We start from the raw sequence: 25,014 nt of genomic DNA, 5'->3' as shown, positions 1-25,014 counted from the left end.
AGAAACACTTATGAACCACATCTACAAACGACAACCACCGAATAACAAGTTCCTGACTTTAAGACAGATGCAAACAAATGCAGCTGGTTTAAACATTTTAACAGTCTCCCGCCTTCACACTAACCTGAAGTATTGGTGTAACATTACAATATAGAAAGAAACACTATAAAATATCAATCGAAATGGCATAACTCAAAAGACATATTTACATAGTATACATACGACGAACGAATTAATTTGATCTATGACACACTATAAATACAATATTAGGTTTCAGATAATGAAGTTCAACTGAATAGGATATCTTACCAAGTATTTATTTTTAAAACGCAAATCGGAATTAAGAGGATTAATCCCTAAATGAACTAGAAAATAGAAAATGTAACAAGATAGGTAAAATGAGATTTGCAAGAACATACCAACTTTATATACTACTAAATCACACTAAAACCGTTATTGTGTTAATGATTTCACCATAAGTATATATGTACCACCTGATGATGCCATAACAAAGAAACTCATAACAAAAATCCCTCGTTTTACATGATAGACAGGAATCAAATGTTCGGAAATTCACGATTTTATTCAAATAAACTCTTTATGACAACATTGTTATCATGAGTAAGATTATTTAAAATAAAACATTCAAAATACGTCTTTGATTTAACTCGTCTTTACCTGCTAGGGTATTAAAATGTAACATAGAAAAAGAATTTTTCTTTGTGGTGTATCACAAAGTTATGAAACCTTTGATTATGTGTATCTCTTGGCATGATTCCGTTCTTCATACAAAATGTTATATGTTAAACGATTTTACAGCAGCCAAAAAATACTACAAATAGAGTTATTCGATTAAACAAAAACGATTTAACTTCGATAAAGTTAATATACAGAAAGTCATTTCATAGCTATATTTTTTTTGTATTTGTAATATGTTTTAACTTACTTATATATTAGTGATATATTTTGCAGTCTCATTTACACTTTCTTTTATTGAAATCTAACAAAAACAGGATAAAATGTTCAGTTGAATTGTATTTAATACTGATTATAGTGATTAACCAAAAGGACATCATCTGGACTGACTTTGCTGCTGCTGACTACGACGATCATTCAAGTTATTCTCTTACTGCTATCATCTGATTTTAAAAGAAAAAGCAATTTTTGTAATATGTAAACAACCAAGTCTATATATTCATATATATGACCCTGTGACGTATTATTTTATGATAACATGTATGATATATTGGCTCTCAACAATGACGATTTAATTATGTATACTAAAGAAATTTATCCTGTTGAATTTACTTTAAATAAAGCTAATACTAACAATGACCACTGTCCTTTTCTCGATCTTGATACCTATATCATTAACCAGTTAACGGGAAGCTTAATACACAAATGTATGATAAAAGAGATGATTTTTCATTTCCTATCGTTGATTATCCATTTCTAGATGGTGACGTTCTCTTTTCACCATGTTATAATGTATATATATCTCAACTTGTACGACTCACTCGTGTATGTAACAAAGTATTAAATTTTAGCGAGAGAAATTTATGTATTACTTAAATATTATTACACCAGGGTTTTCGATATTACAAACTAGTCTAAACATTTACTTAATTTTATCATCGTTAGAAGGACATCATTCGCAAATATAACTCAACATGCAGACATATTATACGTTCAGGTATTTGACATCCAATCTTTTATGGTAATATTCTTTACAAAGCACACAAATATCAGTATTCACATGAAAAGCTAACAAAACCTTTAAACACTTTTTAAGAAGGGATATAGTTACGATAATGTTGTCAGGTCATTAAAGAGGAACATACAATTGACCTTTGATTAAACCTATTATGGTATAGACTATAATGATGACATCAGATTTAGACATCGATTTGAGGAACGGATATCGATTAGAACCCAGACATCGATTGGAGTCTAGCATACATATTAGTATTAGTACAGAATCTATTATTGTACAGTAATTTTTAAAATGATGTTAATCCAATTAATTGCATCGTTAGCTAGTAGTTTAGTAATAAATACTTTCAAATGTAGATACAAGGAGAACAATGAATAATCTCGGGCCGAATTTTTGAATAATTGCTTCGGAGGTTTTTATTTTATGGGGTGTAAAGACGTTTGGTTTGTGAATAGAATGTGCCATGTGTTGCAAAGGGACAGAAACATAAGTAAAAGTGATGCATGTAACCTAAATTTTACCATTTTAAATTTCATCTTTACATGTCTGTCTTCCTTCATGCTTATCTCTTTGTCAAATTTGACATATGATATATATATCACTAGTTTGAAATTAATACTTATAGAATTCATTGTTGAAACATATATAAATACATTGTGATACACCCTTATATGAAACCTTCACTGAAATCATAAACTATCTTATCAAAGCGTAAATAATATAAGTAAGTCGTTGGACACCGTGCATGTGATATAACCTCGCTTCTATAGAATCATGGGCAAAAATCACGCTGAGGAAAGAACACAACATTTTTACGGCATTTTCCAATTTTACATTGTTGAACTCAAGTGTGATCCCAGTTGTATTAATATGAGATTCAATGAATCTACAAATTCCACAAACATAATAGGCTCATAATGTGATCTACCGAATTATACCATTTTCCGGATTTGTAATAAAATAAGCAACATAACGGGTGCCACATGTGGAGCAGGATCTGCTTACCCTTCCGGAGCACCTGAGATCACACTAAGTTTTTTGGTGGGGTTCGTGTTACTTAGTCCTAAGTTTTCTATGTTGTGTCTTCTGTACTATTATTTGTCTGTTGTCTTTTCATTTTTTAGCCATTTCGTTGTTAGTTTATTTTCGACTTATGAGTTTGACTGTCTCTTTGGTATCTTTAACCCCTCCTTTATTTGGGTTCGTGGCTCTGAACTTCATAGAAAAAAGCTTAAAACTAAAGAGTCTGTGTACAGATCAAGTACATCTGAAAATATCATCGAAGGTATTCACTCACAAAAAGTGACATAAATATATAGGAAACTATTTTTTTAGTGATCTTTGATGAGACGTTTGCTGGTGATAAAAAGTTAAAATAAAGAAGCCACAAACTTCATGATATAAAAAAAAATCAACAATACAAAAATATTTATTTATAATCAATCACAGAAACATTTTCGAAACAGTTATTTGTGATCACAGTCCATTTATTCCGTCTTTGGTCGTTGAAGATAAGTGTGGTAATCGTAGATGTGTTGATGTGGTTCGTTTTAACGATCTTGTTCTCATCATTGGTGCAACCATTCTTAACAGCTGTTCTGAAAACATAAAGCATATCAAAATATTCCTTCTGTTGTCATACAAGATTTGCTTCAGTTAATTACTTGCTGTCTTATTACAATGGAGATATCTGCTATAAGACTCATTTTGTACAAATCGTTCAAATATCTTTCTTAATCAATTTCATGAAAAGGCAGAATATCAGTGACAAACATCTACCTGAGTCCAAATAAAATGGATATAAGTTCACCATGCAGCCGTCCACAGTGGGCAAAACGTGAACGTATAGTCAGCTATTTTTCGATATTTCTATTTTTTGGAATGGTCTCTGAATGTACGTACATAATGAAGAAAAGCTCAACGAACATATACGCATTTCTGTTGGTTTTTCTTACATCTTTTTAAATGAAAAATGTTGTCGTTTTGATAACACTAATATTTATATGGCGTCAAAGAAGTGAAACATATACTGGGACAAATGTGACCCGGAAAAAAGTCAAAACTTCGCACTATTCCATGTTAATATATATTATTTAGTGACCTAAAATAAGTGGGCAGGTTTTTGTTTTTTAGGGATGCTAATAATTGCTTCTGATTATTAAAAACTACACATAGATCAATTTATTTTATTCTTATTCGTTTAGACTGTATTTTACAATAAAGGAATATCACAAAAACCACTTATCCTTTATAGGCCGTTTCAGAATCTAAAGAACTATGAGTAATTTTATTGTTCGTGTGTTTCTTTGTCAATTGTGTTCTCCTATTTATCTATATTGTTGTCCTGTAATGTTGTGTTGTCATTTTAATGTTATATTTCACATAGCCACAAAAAGGGAGGTTTGGCATGCCACAAAACCAGGTTCAACCCACCATTTTTTCCTTTAAAAATTCTTGTACCTAGTCAGGAATATGGCCATTGTCATATTATAGTTCGTTTCTGTGTGTGTTACATTTTAACGTTGTGTTTCCGTTGTGTCGTTTGTTTTCTCTTTTTTTTAATGTGAATTCACATTACTTTAAGACGTGTCACGATACTTATCTATCCCAAATTCATGTATTTGGTTTTGATGTTATATTTGTTATTTAATGCGTTTCCCTCAGTTTTAGTTTGTTACCCCGAATTTGTTTTTTGTCCATGGATTTATGAGTTTTGAACAGCGGTATACTACTGTTGCCTTTATTCGTACCCCAAATTGAAAATAACGTCACGCCATTGGTTGAATTTAAATGATAGGCATGCTGCAAACCATTCATTACGAATCATGACGCTTTTGTGTACACTTTTGAAAACATTACTCAGAATGCATAAGATTCTAAAACAGCGAATTAACATGGAACTACAAAATGTATATCTTTAACATTCTAATTTGAATTTGAATATGACTGCTTAAGAAATATGCCATAAAATAAATTACCTTACATAAATAACTATCTATGTTTACCAAAAATCAAGCCCAACAAAACAGGTGATTATTAATAAAATATGTTCAATATTAAAAAACAAAACAAAAAACAAACAAAACAAACAAAATTATAATTAATGATATCAATCATTTTTATTTTGTAAGTTTATACCTTAAACATGTTACAAATTTTAAGTATTTGAAGTAAACCCTAAATAAATATGTACGTGTATGCTTAAATTTGATTTTAAGGTAGATGGGGTGTCTAAATTATAATCCATAGAATCTTTTAATAATTTGCCAAAATGTAGTTCATATCCTGCTTGTTTAAAAACATTAATAAAAAAGAATGGGTCACCGGACTTATTTTCACGCTACAGGTTGTTCAAAATTGTCAAGATTTTGTATAGATTATGCATGGAAAACTCATTTTTCCGCCAAAAAACGCAAACCATACCATAGAATTTTGAGATAAAATATGAGAAGATAGCTTCAATATTATGCTTTCAGATAAGAAAAAGAAAAAATGGGGTCACCGGACTCGTTTTCTTGCTACATGTAAAAATGGGGAAATTCCTAACACATTCTATTGTAAAAGTAACACTATCTGGATTATCTGCCCTTGCATTTGAGTTGCCTCCCCTTATTTGACATTGTTGGGAAAAAATGAATCAAACCATAGAATTCTTATTTTTGTAAAATACAATCATAAATATGATCAAACATGGCATTTTCTATATTATAATGAAAATTCTTACACATGAATTACCTACTACTATAAAAATTTGCACATTTCATCAAAGATCTAGACCTTGTTTTCTAGTATTTCAAAATCCAAGATGGAGGAAGACACCCTATCTACCTTAACAGAAATGAATTTTTTTTTAATAAAAATCATCAAATCAAAGCGCAAATCCATTCTTATGTAACTGATTAGCTTGATAAGGTGTCTAATATATCCGCACGGTTGAGTCTTATACATATACATGTCTTTTGTAGCTATAATCTTTATATTAAGTATGTCGTTAAAAGGTTCGTCATATTTCGGATTCTGTATATAATGTATAGGTTTAATAAAATAAACCAGAGACGTAAATAATATTCAGTGTCGTTCTAAGAAGGTATACACACATATTCATTTATCAGTTGATTGTTATGCTGGTCAGCCGGCGGTTCCCACTTTTTTTGTGATGTTCTCAATCATATGTTTTCTCATTATCGATATCATCATATCATATTTTATTTGTATCCAATATATTTGATCATTTAATCTTCGTAGTTTTATTAAACGTATCCTGTTCTTTCTATATGCAGGACATACACTCATCATAGATATCAGGAGTAAATATTGTATTCACGCCAGACGCGCGTTTTGTGACAATATACATTGTATATTGACTGCACTTCACACTACCTAGTTATGACCGATTTCATCATCGGGTCACAGTGAATAAATTACATGATACGGAAACAGAAAATGTGTAAAACTCGAACTCGCTATTTTTCAAAAGCTTTCCATAACAATAAAATGACTAAGTAATAAGTAAGTCAAGTGTATCGAACTTGTGATCTGTAACTTCAAATCACAAATGGAAACGAATGTAAACGGGATCATAGAAAAATGGCGCCGATAGCTTCCCTAGTAACCGTGAATTTCACAACCTGTTATAAAACATTCATAATCAAATAAATCACACACATATTGATATTTTTTATGCAAAATATATCAACTTTACGATAATTCTTATCAATTCATTGTATTTGTGCATGTTTTGAATTATGTGGTTATATATGGAGTTGTTCCGAAAGATTTTTTATCAAACTCTTCTAAAATCCTGAAATCTAGGGAAGTCTCGTAAAGTGAAAGACTTTATAAAGATACTGAGAAGCCTATCAGATTCATTTTCAGTTATATACTCCCAGTTATATGTTACTAAATGAAACGTGTTATTGTGTGTTTTACCTTTGTTTGAATTTAAAATATGAATATCTCAGAGCATTTAATTCAATTTAAGGAATAACTTTTCTGTCTGTGAAGAAAGAGCTTGAAAAATATGATCTGCTTACCCTTCCGAAGCACCTGAGATCACCCCTAGTTTTTTGGTGGGGTTCGTGTTGTTTATTCTTTAGTTTTCTATGTTGTGTCGTTTGTGCTGTTGTTTGTTTGTCTTTTTCATTTTTAGCCATGGCGTTGTCATTTTGTTTTAGATTTATGAGTTTGACTGTCCCTTTCGAATCTTTCGTCCCTCTTTGTAGTCGTCATAACCCGCTAAGTAGATTTTTTTACAGTGTACAACATTTTTGAGGTTATTTCGAATAGACATTTCTTACAATTTAATTCTAAATTCCATTTTCCAAGGAGAAAATCAACATAGAGCCTTGGCTCACATCAAACGGCAAACTATGAAGATTCCCCTTAAAAAGTGGGCTTATCTCAAAAGACCTATTTACAAAGCCTAGTATACATACGACGAACGAATAAATTTGATCTATGACAGACTATAAATACAATATAAAGTGTAAGGTTTCAGATAATGAAGTTAAACTGAGTACAATATCTTACCAAGGAATTTTTCTTTTGATCGCTATTTGGGATTAAGAGAATTAATCCCTACAACAATTAAATCACAAAACTACTGACCTTTGAGGAAATTCTAAACGGAAAGTCCCTGATCAAACGGCCAAATCAAAAGCTCAAACACATCAAAGTATCCTCGAAAATGTAATTAGATAGGTAAAATGAGATTCGTAAGAACATATGTACCACCTGATGATTCCATAACAAAGAAATTCATAACGAAAAGCCCTCGTTTTACATGATAGACAGGAATCAAATGTACTGCAAATGAACAATTTTATTCAAATAAACTCTTTATGACAACATTGTTGCCATGAGTAGGATTATCAAAAATAAAACAATCTTAAAATGTCTTTGATTTAACTCGTCTTTCCTTGTTTGGGCATTAAAATGTAACTTTAGAAAGGAATTCTTCTTTGTGGTGTATCATAAGGTTATGAAACCGGTGATTATGTGCATCTCTTGGCATGATTCCGTTTTTCATACAAAATGTTATATGTTATATGATTTTATAGCAGCATAGAAATACTATAAATAGAGCTATTCGATGAAAACAAAAACGATTAAACCTCGATGAGATGAATTCAAAAAGTCATTTCATAGCTATTTGTAATATGTTTTTACTAACTAATATATCTGTGATATGATTTGCATTCTAATTAACACTTTTTTTTATTGAAATCTAACGATATCAGGATAAAATGTTCTTTTGGATTGTTTTTAATACTGATTATTGCGATAAACCAAGGACATATTTTTTTGGACCTCGCAGCTTCTGGCTAAGACGATCATATAAACTATACCTTTACTGCTGTCATCAGATTTTAAAAGCATAGGCAATTGTTTAAATACCTAAACATTTTAACAACCAAGTCTTATACTCATAAACTGGATCCTGTGACGTATAATTTTATGATAACATAAAGTATGTTATATTCTGCTTTTTAAATTAGATGCAGGTTACAATTTTATGGGTTTTTTTAAATACAGTTATGGATTGATTCGAGAACATAGTAAGTATTTTTATTGATGAAAATACTGGTATGGTTTTGTGAATATTTTTTGCATTTTAAAAAGTTCATTAAAATATTTATATACAGCTGCAAACACAGAATTTTGGTTCAGTTATCATAAATCTAATAAATTAGTTTCCTTTCAAAAAGAGATGCATTCCTGAAATAGTGCACTGAGAACACATCGTTGTCTTTTTACTTTAGAATCCTGTATGGAATAGATCTTATCCATGAAGTCTATGTTATTTATGATTTTACAAAACAGAAGTTAGATTACGAATAAGATAAACAAATGGATTCAATCAGAGCAAATTAAAATAACTGTTTATGACTGTGGTGCGTACAAAACTTCAAAATTTTAAAGCAAAGAATATACTTAATAACTTAACCCTTTAACGTTTCAATCGGTCAATTTAACCGATAAGACACATTTTTGGATAAGTAGTTAACATTATATCAAAAAACATCTGACTATTTTGATAGCTGAGGAGTGTTTTTCTACTAGAATTCTATTAAAACTGTAAACAAAACCTGTACACATATAAGATATCTGATTCAAAGAGTATCAACATTAAGGCAAACTCTAAACGCACTAAAAATTCATGTTTTGTTTGTCAGTTTTTATGGTAAAAGAGATGAAAATATCTAAACTGTCCTGAAAATTGTTATCCGAGTCAAAATAACAGTTACAAAACTTCGTTTATTTAATGCTTGATTATTAGGATGTTGGACACCATATCACTTAAATGAAGAAATAGTTACATATCAATGAAAAATAGGAACATTAACTGAATTACTTTCCCAAATATTGGTTTAAAAATATAGTAATGTGCGATACCAGCTTCCTTTGAGAAATAAGTTGGATTATGTTCTCCCAAAATGTGTTCTTACAGAGAAGTGGACATAGATACTTTAACTTCATGACTTTATGGGTTCTTTGCTCAGTGGTAACATGAAAAATATGACGCCAGAAAGATTAGTGTTCAAACCTCACTGCTAGGGTGAAAAACAAAATTTCCAATTCTAAATGAAACTTTACTTTACTTAACTTTACTTTCAGTTTCATTTACACAACTGAAATGCATGCTTAAGTTGAGTTAAGAATAAATCTATATTTCTACCACCCCCTTTCCTCTCTCTGTTTTTGAAAATTCTTAGCCAGGGTACTAAACCATGCCGGATAATCAATAATTATTCAGTGAATATTCTTTCGTGAATGCTTTTACACTAAAAGTATGTTTTATTTTGATCATTAAATGTCATGCACTTGAACTGTACACTTTTTCGTGTGTTTTAGCAAGTCACGTTATTTTGTGAGAGATACCACGTGATCAATGAAAGGATTATTTTCTTTCAGTTAAATTACTGGAAACTTCAACCAATTATCTATCGGATGAGTCCAATATGGCCTTTGTATATTGAAATGTACAATTGATTGAAATGGAACAGTGTTAATTTCGTTTTGAAAACGTCAAAAAATCCATAAACATAAAAGTTTAATAAGCTCTACGACTTAATTCGATACAATTACGGTAATGTATAACATGATCAGAACGAATCATTTTATAGTTTTAAAGTTTTTTTACATTGACTAGAGGTACATGAGAGGGTTGAGATCTCACAGAACATGTTTAACACTGCACATTTTAGCGCCTGTAACAAATCAAGAGCCTCTGGCCTTTGTTTGGTTTGTATGAGTTTTAATTATAGTTTTTTTTATATATTTCAGAGTTTAGTACGACGTCCATTATAACTGAACAAGTACACATTTATCTTTAGGAGCCAGCTGAAACACGCCTCCTGGTACAATATTTTATCGCTGTGTCAGAGACCAATTGGTGGACTTGAGCTTGCCCTTTGGTCGAGTTGTTTTCTCTTGAACACATTCCCCATGTACATTCTCATATTTTTGTCGTTTAAGTTCATTCTTTGAAAACCAATTCATTATAAAAATAAAGCAGGTTGAACTTGACGAAAGCTGTTAAAATAAAATATCCAGATTTTTTCGAACGCCATTAAGCAGTGAACAAGTTTATATAAAAAAACAGCATTTCGATATATATATCGATTTTTTTCAAATAGAATAGAGATAAGAAACGGAAAAGAAAGTCTCACGCATGTGGGTTTTTTTTTCTACGGAGTATCATTGTACGTTTTATTCATACTGTTTGTCATTTAACTTACCACTATTATAAGATTGCGATAATCAATATAATAAACTATATAAACACCACCTCATAAGCATGTTAGATATATATCCTACTGGCTTTCTTTCTTTTCGAGAATTTGATATCCATGAATGATCTTTGGTATTAGTTTCAACTGTTCTTTACTCGAGCGATTTCCCATTGAAAGATTTTTTTCATAACTTGTGTATTCTAGCAGTCAATGTTGTTCTCGTATTTACGCACATCTTATATTCTTTCTTGTTTTTTTTTTTTTTTTCATCTTTATATAAATTAAGAAGACCACTGTGAAGCCATTTGGAAAAAAAATCATTTTGATTTGTAAAAAAATAATTATTACCAGATTAGGTCAAAAGTTCTCCAAAGAAATCAGATGTGTCCATGCTAATACAAGTGAATACCACATATTATCAATCATAACATATACATCGTTACTTCAAATTTGTTGTATCTTAATTTATTTAAGTTCCCTGTAAAAATTCTAACATTCCTTTTTTTGTCATTCAAATTTGTTCCAAACTAGTTTGAACCCGAAACTAGTAAGACATGTGTTTCTCGAAAACTTTAACAATCGTCCTTAAACAAACAATTATTATAAAGAAATTACTATAAAAAGAAAATCATTCAAAAACCGAAACCCATAACTATAACTTATTTGACTGCAACAAATACGCCATAAGATTATGCTTCCAAAGTGTCTACAATAATTTGTCAAGTCAAGAAGAAGTAGTCGAAAATGATAATTGCTGAAACCAAAGGCACTTGCTCGTTTAGTCGATCAAGGTGATGATAATTAACGCTAAACCTCTCACTTGTATGACAGTTGCATCAACTGTCATTATATTGACAACGATACGTGACTAAAACAAACAGACATAATAGGTAAAAATGTAAAAAATATGGGTACAGCAGTCAAAATTGTGTTATAATCTTAATCACAATAAAAGCAAAATATATTTAACAAAGAAGCACAAAAAGATATATATCAAATTGAACAAGCTCGTTCGTTGCTGTTTTTATATATTTGTATTTTATTTATGTATGTTAAATCAACTCATTAAGGATTGAAAGATTTTAAGTAGTGGGACTGAATAGATCATAAACTCTGTCGTGGAATCGCGCGTACGACGTACATCAATTGATCAGAATGTAAAGCTAAAGACAGTATGAAGTATGAAAAGAACAATAATTGCTAGCTATGTAGTGGGCTGGTAGTTTCCGTCGTATAATAATGCACTTGGTTACATGAAATAATGCGAATTGAAAAAGAGAGAGTTTCACATTTAGTCATGATTGAGTTTTATATAGCCATCTATAAGGTACGGTTTTGCTTCAGGCGTGCTTCAATCAACTATATTTATCCTCTGTTAGATATTTTTTTAATTGCAATATTACCACATTTACTTTTTAATGTCAATTTTGAAAATTATAGTTTTCTAAACACAAATTGTTTGTGGTATAGAACACTTTCTGGAGCAAAGACAAAAAAATACCCCAGCGGTTTTATGTTTGTTAACAATGGCAAAAAAGGTATTTGTTATACTGAACACTCCATTTTTGTTACCGGTCATAAATTTCAGGGTGCATAAATTCAAAAGGATCTGTAGTAAATGTGAAAGATTGATCCACAATAGTTCATGAATGAAAATTTTTACCCAATCATGCTGATCTTAGTTTTCAGAGAGGCTGAAGATATTTGATAAAAATTCATGCCGTCGTCAAAGACTTCCAATAATTTTTTTTCGGTCATAATGGTGCATCATTGTATGTCTGTGTTTTTATAAATTGAACCTTGCCTAAAATACTTATACTGTTGTATCATTTATAGAAACAAAAAAGTGATGAATATATAAAAAGAAGATGTGGTATGATAGCCAATGAGACAACTCTTTACAAGAGATAAAATGACATAAAAAGTAACAACTATAGGTCACCGTAAGACCCTCAACAATGAGCAACGCTCATACCACATTGTTAGCTATAAAAGTTCCAAAATTACCAAATTTAATGTAGAACTATTCAAACGAGGAAACGAACAGCCTAATTAATGTACAAAAAAAGAACGAAACACAAATATGTAAAACAGGAACAAATGACCATAAATTAAAAACAGGCTCCTGATTTGGGACAGGCACTTATATACAGAATTGATTTATAAACATCGAAACATACAAAAGAAGCACACATGAAATGACTTTGATGATATTATCACGATTTTGCTTAAATTTTTAGCAATCTTTTTTTACTTTGTATCTGTTTTTGCTGATAAAGAATTCCTCTTTCAGTATATTTGGTGAGTCTTATATAAACGAAACACGCTTCTGGTGTTCTAAATTAGAAGACTTGGATCTTTAATAAAGCTTTATAAACCGCTACATTTCTAGAATCAAAGATGCTACCTAAAACCATAGAATATGAAACAAAATAAAAGGCAGTTTCATCATGTTCATACACTTTGGCGTGAATAGAAAATTTATTTTACCCTTTTTCAAAAGTATTTTTACGACAATATTTTTGTCAATAAAAGAAAGTTAAATCACAAAAATATTTAACTAAAAAAGGAAAGTTCCTTATCAAATGCCAAAATCAAAAGCTCTTACACATCAAACGAATCGATAACAACTGTCATATTCCTGGCTGGGAACATGCATTTTCTTATGTAGAAAATCGTGGGTTAAAACTGGTTTTGAAGCTAGCTAAACCTCTCACCTGTATGACAGTCGCATTAAATTTCATTTTATTAACAACGGTGTGTATATAAAACAAATAAACACAATAGGTAAAATGTCAAAAATAGGGGTATAGTATATAGTCAACATTATAATATAATCTTAAACACTTTAAAAACAATAAAATATGAAACAATGAAGCACAAAATGGCTTAAAGAACAAGCATATGAACAAAAATTAGATAGGTTAGTATGACTTACCCATTTGACGCCTATCGATTTCCGTTGTAAGTCCTCGTTGTTCTAAAATTTGGTAATATCTATACCATGTCCGTACCAATGCCTTTATTTCTGGTACGGACATATTTCTTAAATTGTCAAACTGTGTATTAAAAACAAGGCTAAATGAACAACTAAAAATCAATGTCAGGGAAAACAAAACCTGCAACGATGAAAATTGACATCTGTAATATCTCATTATCTCTGACTCCAATCGTTGTCTAATACCCTTTTTAGTATGTATTGGAATTTATCCATATATTTATACAAACATCTTAATCTGTTTTGGCGATAATCGAATGATCATTTGATGTAAAGGTGATAAAAAGGCGTGGATTATACCATAAAAAAAGTATCAATTGGAACTTATTGTTTATATTTTTTGACGTAATAACAGGTAAAAAATGTTCATTCGTCAACCTAATTTGGTTGTCAAGATCTTAAAATATTTGCTGACAGAAAGGTTTTCTGTGAATTATTTATTACCCTTTTAAAACAACACGGTTAGACAATTTGGTCAGACACGTTCATATTCTATGAACTTTTAAGGGAAGATTATGCCTGCGATTCCAGTATCTTTGATTAAAAAAAAACATCCAGACAATTATTCTGTGTGACAAGGCGTTTATCTCCATTTGTTCTAAATGAAAAAAAAATATTAATTGTCAAATGTAAGAAAAGACCCAATTGTAACCATGTAAGTGCAGAAAAGTATATCAAAGTAAGTCTTATTAATGAGGTCCTAATTCATTTAATTATATGGTATTATTTCCACATTTAAAGTAAAATATTGAAAGTAGCATAAGGAATATAACTGAGATTTCAATCCAGCTGTTCAAATTAAGTTATTTAAACTTTTTTTAGGATTAACCAATTTGATGAAATAAAAAAGGCTTTTGATAAACGTTCATGCAAGTATCCGTTGGAAAGTGAAAAACTTTGACTCAGCCATATTGTCTGCAAGAACAATGGATTTCAAGCGTCATATTGCATTCGGGCTTCGTGAATCTTAACTCATACGCATAGAAATGAGTTAGATAATAGCACACTTCGAGTTCCGAAGTAATCTGTATTCTTTTTATACATACACATCATAAATAGGTGCTACCGCTTCGATTGATCCACAGTAAATTCCTACATTACATAGACGCAGACCATTTCATACTTATAGGGTGTGTTGAAGTACTTTTTCTTTCCGTTGAAAGCACTTAGAATTTAAGCAGAAGAAATATTTATAAAACGAAAAGCGAGAATTATTAACATTTTTATACAAGCATTACTGTCTTAACTCTTTTCTAAAGCACAGGCTCATATTTGCTTTGGAATTACATGCCTCTTATGAGAACTTTTACTGTAACTGCTAACGATAATTCTGAAATCATTTATTTGATTTATGAGTTTGACTGTCCCTTTGGTATCTTTCGTCCCTCTTTTATTTGAATGAAGGGTACGTTACATTTCAGAACAATTTTATACGTATACAAACATTGTTTGAATCTTTTCATTGTTATACAGATGCTGTCATTGTTGTCAAATCAATAAAACAAATGATCTTTTCACCATATTTTTTTAAAATACTGTAACGGTTATAAAATAAGTAAACTTTGAAATTTAGTATTTCTAATAATGGATTGCATTTCATGAGATGGTATTAAAATGATAGTATAGTTCGACTTGTAAATTAGAAATGATTTTTATTAATTTCCTGTGATAAAAAGTGAAATGACAAAAAAACAGAACTCGGAGAAAAATTTAAAACAGATAGAACATAATCAGATATCAAAATCACAAGCTCAAACACATTAAACGAACAGATAACAACTGTCATATTCCTGACTTGGTTCAGGTATTTTCTTATGTAGAAAATTGTTGATTAAATCTGGTTTTAAATCTAGTTAAACCTTTTCTTGTATGGCAGTCGCATCAAAGTCCATTATGTAAATAAACCAAACAGACATAATAATAAAAATGTCAAAAATAGGTTTACAGCAGTCACATATAAGTTACAATCTTAATCACTATAAAACAAATATGTCAACAAAGAAAATCAAAAAGGCATATATACAAATCACATATGCAAAAAACAAAGACAAGATAACAAAATGTGTCATAACACAATAACACAATGATACTTATCAGTAAGTTACGAAGACAACAAAAAGATACTATAACACGTAATACAGATGATAAACAGCGTCAGTACAGAGAATTTATCCACAAGACCGCCGTGTATTATTTGTGAAGTTGATATGAAATATTTACAACAAGGTATTGGTTTCTTCCGATAAACATTTTTAGAAAAATGATAAGACGCTCTTTGACTCAAACCTCGTTCATCAACTTTTTGCTTAGACATTGGTGACTTTTGTAAAGTCTGAGTACCAGCTTCAAGCTCTTGAATACCGAATAAGTTAGGAAATGTATATCTCATATGCAGTATACGTTTTTATATTGCCACTTAGGTGTGGAAAATTGTTATTTTCAAAATTAGAATCATTTCGTTTGTCAAATTTCTGGTACTGAAATGACCACTGTTGACATATTTGAGGCATACACCTGAAAATGACACAGAGGAATCTGTATCTGTTGTTTCATTAACCTTTAGTTCTCAAAGATTTATTTATGGAACCCAATCAGAGAAACAATATCATCAATATATTTAATAAATGTGAAATTAAATGATCTGGCTTATTTGATGTTCTTGTTTTTGACAAGTGCCTGAAGAAAATTCGACTCATATGAAAATAAGTAGAGGATGAGAAGGAGAGGCGCACTGTTTGTAACCACAATTATAATACTGATTTTTTTTACTACTTATTATTGATTTGAAACATATCAACTGTTAAAAAAGTGAGAATAAAAAGAAAACACATTATTTGTGAGATGACAGAATATTGAAGGTCAATTATTAACTAAGTTTGAATGCTATTACATGGCTAAAATTGGTCCAAGAAAAATCGTCGTCAAAAAGTCGCATGGTGCAGTTAGTATTGTAATCTAATTTAATTTAGATTCATGCTGTTAACTTATACATGTATATCTATTGTAATGTTATTCAATAATAATGCATAATACTTTATTCAGTAAGCGATAAAAAAAAATAACTACTAAAGTCTTTCAAACAAAGTTATGAATCTTAAATAATAATCGGGTACAGGTTGTCGTTTCACCAGATATTAATACAATACAGTAAAGTGAATTAAGTGTATAGAAACTAATAAAAATTTATAAAACCACAATTTCCTGTTTCAGACATACAATCAAAATAAGATTTTTGAAAATACGCATTTTAAAATCAAAGTCTTAGACAATTTCCATGAAAGTTGTTTCTGGCCGTCATTGAGCTGAATAATGTTTTATATTGTTTTAGGACTTCATTGTTTTTTATTTTGTTTTTGATTTATTCTTTTTTTTTTTAGTAAGTTTTAGAAATTGAGTTTCAAAACAATCGTAAAGATGACAAAATTATGAAGTCCGTTAAAACTAAGACTTTACACTTCTAAGATGCATACACATTATAACCCATTAAGGAGTTATCTGTCGGAAATCAGTATTAGATTGATTGTTTGATCAATCATTCAAAGTAAATCGTTGTGTTTTGATAATGTTGATACGCGTAATGATGATTTTTACTCGAAATTGATAAGTGACTTTGATTCATTCGATCAAATTCTATACACCTATTGACTGAGTGTGAGGGTGATAGCAAGTTTGTTGTTCCTGAGATACCAATTATTGCTATAAGTGCAAAAGATGGTATGCAAAGGGACAACAAGCTTGACATTATCCACACACCCAGTTATTAGGTGTTTTCTATACTGAACAACAGTCATTGATATAAGTGTTTCATTATACTGAAAAAAAAACTTTCTAAAGGTCTACGTATATCATCATTCTACTTGTCCTGATATATTAATTTGAAATGACAATAGACACGAACAGAGTATACCGATATAAGAGTTTACCATTGTCAAGTGCACAAATCGAAGCTGAATACTTGATAACGTCATAATTGTCCAATGAAAAATAAGTATGAAAAAGTACGGAAAAATATCCAGGGCAATAATCTTTGAAACTATTGACTGGCAAATAGTTTGTGGAATGAAATAGCACAACTATTTCATTATTTTTTATATAGAAAAAAACATACTGAGGTTTGATAAATAAGGAAAATTTGGAGATTGTTGATCATGAAGCATTACAATGTTTACAGTTCACAGTCTTATTGACACTAATCGTGAAACCTTGCTATCTGTTTTTTTTGGCATACATATACAAAACACAATTCATACAGAAACTCCTCCAAGACTCAAATAAAAGCTATATTGTCGAAATTCTGATATATTGAAAATGACCTTACTCTCAATAATTAACATTTCAATCAAAGCTTACATTTCAAATATCCATGTGAACTTGTGATACTCCGGAAAATGTCTATCCAATATCCTGACCTTCTCTTTAATAATGACCAAGCTCAACCACTTCAAAATGAGATCAATGACGAACGTCAAGTGATAATTTCAATTCCCAAATTCTCAATTTCTCTTTTATCAACAGCTAAGCTTGTTTGAGCTTTTGATTTTGCCATTGGATTACGAACTTTTTGTTTTGAATTTTCCTCGGAGTCTGGTATTTTTGTTGTTTTAGTTTTTATAAACCTCTGCTTGACATATTCTATCGACGACTACATTGATTTTGAAGTGCACAAATTGTCGAATCAAATCATGTTGTATATTTTGAATTTAGAAAATCATGACTCTGGTCACCGAACTATATAAGTTCAGAAAACTTTAATGTGTTATTAGTTACGTAGTGTCCAGTGACCTAAAACGAAATAATTCGGTACCTTAACTAATTGAAAATATATTTTTCAATAGGTTACAAGAATTAAGGGTTTTTTTTCAATAGGTTACAAAAATTAAGGTTTTTGTTCAATAGGTTACAAACATTAATTTTTTTTCAATAGGTTACAAAAAAAAGGATTTTTAAAATTAAACTTACAGGTCAAAAGACGGTCTTCAATTGTAACATGGAGCCTTTGCGCAAACCGAATCGCAACAAAGAAACGTATGACATTTGCGCCGATTTTTAAAATTTTCATTCTTTCATTTGCGCCGATTTCATATTTGCTCCTAATTGCATTTACAGTTTAACACATATGAGACTAAGTAAATAATTGTACATGTACAAAACCATGCAGGTATATCGGTAAAATTTGAAGAGTGCATCACTAGCTGTTTTTTACAGAGATTGTCGTAAGGATACACTAGTTTTACCACGCTACCCACCTCATATTTGGGCAGCTGCACCCGTTAAAAACTGGAAGAGGACGAATAAGGGTCCAGAATATTTTAATTCCTATTACAACGAAAATTTTATTACCACCACCCTAACATATGATTTTATGGAGATTATCATGAAAATCCAGGCCGTCACGTATGTTCAAATGAGAACTTGAACTAGAAATGCCCGTACTAAGCCAAAGAAAGAAAAGATAGACTTCGTTATTGACAATCCTTCCGGAGCACATGAGATTGCCCCTATTTTTTGGTGGTGTTCGTGTTGCTTATTCTTTAGTGTTCTATGCTGTGTCATGTGTACTAAAGTTTGTCTGTTTGTCTTTTTTCATTTTTAGCCATGGCGTTTTCAGTTTATTTTCGATTTATGAGTTTGACTGTCCCTCTGGTATCTTTCGGCCCTCTTTTACGACAAATATAGAAGAGACAGGAATATATTAGATGTGTTGCCTATAAATTCTCTGCAAGAACAGATTTATGATTTTAATGTATTCAGTTTTTATGGATTTGAATGTTACAAACATATTTTTTATTCATCATTTTAGTACAAACCGAGGGCTTTTATCTCAGGTTTTTACTTCTTGATTTTAAAGTATCTGAATTTACCATAGTGCTTTTGAATTGACTTATCCTGCTCTTAATCCTACTTCCACCTCCCCATTGTGGTCAGGCCTAGGAACAACAAATGCTATGATTGACAATTCATAACTGGCTAACGGAAGAGGTCTATAATGATAAATAAAAAAATAACATTCACATATAACTTACCTGTAATTTACCTGTAATAAAAATCGGCGCAAACGAAAACAAAAATCGCCCCAAATGAAAGAGAAAATCGGCGCAAATGAAATGCAGATCGGTGCAAATACAAAACGCCGCAATAAAGGGCCCTAAAAAGTTATTTTTTTACCTTTTGATTTTATCGATTTATCTGATTTAATTCCTTGAACAATTCATTGGAAAAATCATATTTGATTTTTGAAAAGGCAAATATTTGATTGGATTATCAGGATACTTTATAGATAGTATGTCTTGATAGATGTTTTAATTCTCATCTATCATATCATTAATAAATATTATACCTTTTTCATCTATTTTATAAAAGAAACATAACACTCTCCTTGAAATTTATAATTTTGTTTCCCCATAATTAATATGTGTCGTCTTTTAAAATTGAAAATGGTAATGGAGAATTTGTCAAAGAGACAACAACCCGACCAAAGAGCAGAAAGCAGCCGCAGGCCATCAATGGGTTTCAAAACTCAAAGTGAATTTGTTAAAATTTTATGTGGGTCTTTTATGGAGTAAACATTGTTTGGATTCATATAAAATAAACATGAATTCTTTATCAAATTAAATAAAGTAAAATGTCAGAATAACTTTCCAAAATTAGCAAACTAATATGCTGTTAGTCTTTTGACCCATGCTATTTTTAGTGCATATAATTATTGTCTATATCTGTCGTCTTAAAACCTCCATCAGTAGTATGTTTTGTTTGTTATGGTTTTTCTTCTACCCTCCTATTTAAAATTTTAAATCAGGGTTTTAAACTCTTGAAAAATCATGTGGTATGTTTGTGATTGAAGATTAATATGCCAGGTTTGGTATAATAAGAGATTTAACAATTGTTATTTTACGTATCTTTGTTATTCAATTACTAATTTGTTTGTCACATTTGTGTATATCTTTTTTTTCAATATCAAGCTTATCGCATTCAGCTCAAATTGTTTCAAAATTAAATCCTAGACATTTAATTGGTCCTTTATTACATTTCATACGTTATCTTTACAATGTTTTCATAACGAAATGCCGTCTGCTTTGATCTGTTTAGTTTTAAACATGATAGTATTCTAGAGATTTCTATAATATTCGGGGTGTGCCGTACTGCATTTTTCGAGTTGGCTTATAGTGAAATCATTAAAATTTGAATTTTGTATCAAGGTTAATATTTATGTATAAGTGTCCATTTGTGGTCTGACTGTATCCTTTGTCTTTTAACTTTACTTTTGAGATTGCAGCGTGGGCACTTGTTTTTCTGTTTTGCACTTTTTGAAATTATCTATAAAAATAGCCTGCAGAATTTTTCAATAATCTGGCTGTATTCAATTCAAAGATCCAGGTTTTAAGTTTCGTTCTCCCACCGACCGTATGAGGGTTGTAAATCCAGTCAAGGTAGTTAAATACTTCCATCATCATCGTTCGCCAACCTAACATTTCGTGTACATAAATTAGAATGCTTTATCAAATACGAATGTTTGAGCTTTTATAATCAACAACTCGAAAAGAGTATTCCAAATACAACTAAGGCAAACAAGTGAGAGGTTTAGATAGCTATGAAAACAGATTATATCCACAATTTCCTACATAAAAAATGACTGTTGTTATCAACTCGTCCGATGTGTTTGAGCTTTTGATTTGTTAAGGAACTTGTTTTGTAACTTCATTGATAAAATGAAGATATGTGATATTGTATTCAAATCAATTTTAATCGATAAGGATTTGAGGTTGAAGGTTATGATGTCACGGAATAGAATTTCCTTCATAATATAAGTTCCAAAAGGAAAAAATGTTCTGGAATATTATTTCCACAGGAATAAATATTACAGTAAATGTTCCAAACGGAATAAATGGTATAGAATATTTGTTCCAACAGGAATATATATTATGACCATATTTATAACAAAGTTTCCATATGAACTTCTGTTAGGTTGATCAAATACACGTTGACAATGATACAGGGATTTTAAAACGTCAGTGTTATTTTACATGGCTTTAGATGAAAAATGATGCAAGGTTTTAAGTATAATATTTCAATTAACGTCTAAGATATATAATACTTATTTGACGTCATGCTTATAAAAGTTTCTGTTTACTTTCAAAAATCATTTTTCATGTAGTCATATAACTACCATGACCACATGATTTGTATCAAACAATGCGTAGTTATTTAGACAAAGTTTGTTCAAAATTTGATTTTTTTATCTTAATTTTTAATTTTTGACATTTCTATAAACATCTCATATGCCTTTTGTATACTATCATATATATATAAAGAAGATGTGGTATGATGATTTCCAATGAGATAACTCTCCACAAGAGACCCAAATGACACAGAAATTAACAATTATAGGGGTCACCGTGCGCCTTTATAGTAGCATTTGGTAATCATTTTTTTGGCATATACTATAAGTTCGTGTTAATACCGTTTCTAAATTATTTATTTTTTAGTCTACAAAAGGCATATGAGATGTTTATAGAAATGTCAAAAATACTTCAGCTACTTATAAATGGATCAGCAAACTAATAACCCTGAGTTAAGTTCAAATATATTAGAATAATTTAATTTTGGATGTAACGCGTCTTCTGATTTGCAGACGTTATTTTGTTATGAGCCCATAGACATGAATTTAGTCATGAGACCGTGACGTAATTAACGTTTTTTCATGGTTTTCTACGGATTTAACAATGGAATTTAGAATTAAATTATAAGAAATGACTGTAATATTTTTTCTGTCTATTCGAAATAACATAAAAAATGTGGTGCACACTGTTAAATACCCGCTACGCGCGTTATTCAGTGTGCACCAAATTTGTTATGTTATTTCTTCATAGACAGAAAAAATATTACAGTCATTCCTTAAATGAATAAGTATTGCTCAATTGTTTTCTGTGTAGTGTTTAGGGGTCTTTTCCTTTACTGTTTTGAGTTATACTTTTGCTCCTGATGTTGTCTTTTTTTTTTTCGATTGAACTCTTTTTATTTCATACTTTTATCATATATCTGATAGTGAGTGATAAGATGAATATAAACTGCTCATATATACCATATTTTGTACGCCAGACGTCTAAAAAAATGAGTATTTCGAAAAGATATCTAAACATTTAACTTATAATTACGACATATGAATAATAATAATTGGTAAATAAGAAATTCCAAACTCTTTCATGTCTTCATGACATGGTTTCAATGTTCATAAGATAGATGATATGTATCAGGAATATGACAGTTGCGATAGGTTTGAGTACATTGTTTTGTTGTTCATTGTCCAATTACCATTACATTTGAGGTTAAATCTCCTTTGATTCGTACTCTACAAATATCATGTATAATATTAACTTACTAACCTTTAATGGTATTTGATATTCGCTAGAGCACATGTTTAAAGTCGAACACTTTTTCTTACTTAGTATAAATAAAATGTGGATCTAGAAACCAGAATTTTCGTATACATAATTTCACCAGAGGTTGGTGCGATAATCAAAAAAGTTCCAAAGCTAGATTATGAAAAGAAAAATACCACTCAGGATGAATAACATTTTATAATTGGTGTTTTCAATTTTAACCAGAAATTCCAAAGAGTATATAAAACAAGGAAAAACAGCAACGAGCAACACATGTTCAATACAGACTGTCTTGGTACAGGCACAGAATCTGGAAGGGTAAACAACTCTTAACCTTGTCTATTTAAAACATATTATGTGTCAAACTAAAACACACATTCTGTGAGAAAAGATTGGCAAAATACACAACATTAACAAAACTGAAAATAAACTACTAATGCAATGACAAAAAGTGAAAAGGAACAAAAGAGAAACAAAAGTATACAAGACACATCATTCAAAACTATAGACTGAGAAAAACGAACCCTACCAAAACAGAAACAGATATGTCATAATGGCCAACCAACTCGTGTTGGCTTCCTTACAAATCTCGAAGGGAAAGAAACTATTGGTTCAAGAGCTGAAATTCCTTGATAGCATGAACTCTCTTTCAAGTAAAATCATGAAAGGAAACGTAAGTTCTTGAATATCATATCAGATTGGAGATTAATACTCCATATGCAGTCGCTGAGAATCCCGTGACATATTCTTATCATGGATTTGTAAATCCTAATCTAAATATTAATATAATATCTTTCATCTATTCATTTAAAGTTTATTTAAAAAATGATTCAAAAGATTTAATTTATTTAAAAAAGCAATGACGGTGATTCACAATAACATTAATCCCAAAACATCAAATGCAGCTTCATGACATTGAACACAGTTGCTTTTAAGTGGACCAAAATAGTCAAGCAAAAATAACAACGATGAAATGACCATTGTCAGATAATATTGATTTCAAAAACGACGAACGACGAAATGACAGAAGGATAAACAAATAAGATCAATTTACGGTCAGGCCACTTAGTGTGGACGAGGGGTTATAAAATAGCTCTACGTTTTACATTATGGAAGATAACAAAAACAAATTCAGATATGTTGAGATATGGGTACAAAACCTTACTGTACCAAATAATAAAGAATTGACTTATCTTCTTTTGCATTTTAAAAAATCGTGATAATACTAAAAAATGTCGAAGAGACATAAGGACAATAGACATATATTGTATTCGATCATCATTTGACAAGTATAACTCACACACAGTCTTTTCAATAACATATACGCTACCGCTTTGTATATGTGTCATATTTACCAAATTATAGAGACTGAAAATGTTTTAAATTTAATATACAATGCGATCTCAAAGTAAATATTTATTATCAGATTGTAGTATTTTTTTATTTGATACTGTGGATTCTTTAATATTCGTTAGATATTAATTTTCGCGGATTTCGTGGGTACAAGGCAACCATAAATTTAATTGATCAACCAGTTATAGATATTTATAATCAATATATGAAGATTTCGGCAAAACCGCAAAATTAAATATCCACGAACATACGAGTTTTCCTCAATCCACGAATATCGGTACCCACGAAAATAAACGAATCCACAGTAATAAAATTGTCTGTGCATACAAATTAGTAAATGTCTCTTATATAGCAAGCATAAAATTTTACACATTAAGGATGTTAGCTGCTCTGTTTAAAAATAATAAGCTTGAAGAAAGGAAATTCATAGCGGTCTATCTTAGAAATTATTATTCTCTACTTCTCGTCAAAATAACCATCTTTTCTTTAATTTGTTTTTTCTACCTATTATTATACTTCTCGTTAAAATTCACATTTTGATCGGCTAAAACATGAGAGATTATTAATTCAATCCAATGACTCAGAGAGAGACACACACACTTCTGAATGTCACACTCTCGTGCTGACAAATAAAAAATCGATAATCGAATTCACTGTAATGAATGAAAGACAGTGTTCTTCGTATTGGCCAAAGACGTTTTTTCAGACTGTCATATAAAATAAGTATATTTCTTCACCAACGTTGCTTTCTTGGTTACTGTTACGTTGTTGTGTACGTGACGTTATAGATTTTTCAATTCAACCTTTAGCTTTAAAAGATAGTATTCAAAGAACATT

At 30.3% G+C, this 25,014-nt stretch overlaps 1 long non-coding RNA gene across 1 annotated transcript; it reads right to left on the bottom strand.

Annotated features, from left to right (window-relative positions):
- Positions 1 to 3,118: 3,118 nt before the first annotated feature.
- On the bottom strand, positions 3,119 to 13,619 carry LOC143049198 (uncharacterized). The gene is made up of 2 exons (XR_012970116.1): positions 13,388 to 13,619; positions 3,119 to 3,312 (listed from the first exon to the last, which is right to left on the bottom strand). It is a non-coding gene; the product is annotated as an uncharacterized LOC143049198 (long non-coding RNA).
- Between the last annotated feature and the right edge of the window lie 11,395 nt (positions 13,620 to 25,014).

The sequence above is a fragment of the Mytilus galloprovincialis genome, chromosome 10 (assembly GCF_965363235.1).
Source record: "Mytilus galloprovincialis chromosome 10, xbMytGall1.hap1.1, whole genome shotgun sequence".
NCBI lineage: Eukaryota > Metazoa > Mollusca > Bivalvia > Mytilida > Mytilidae > Mytilus > Mytilus galloprovincialis.
The sequence above is the reverse complement of the archived record's forward strand: the minus strand, read 5'-3'. Positions and strand labels throughout refer to the sequence as shown.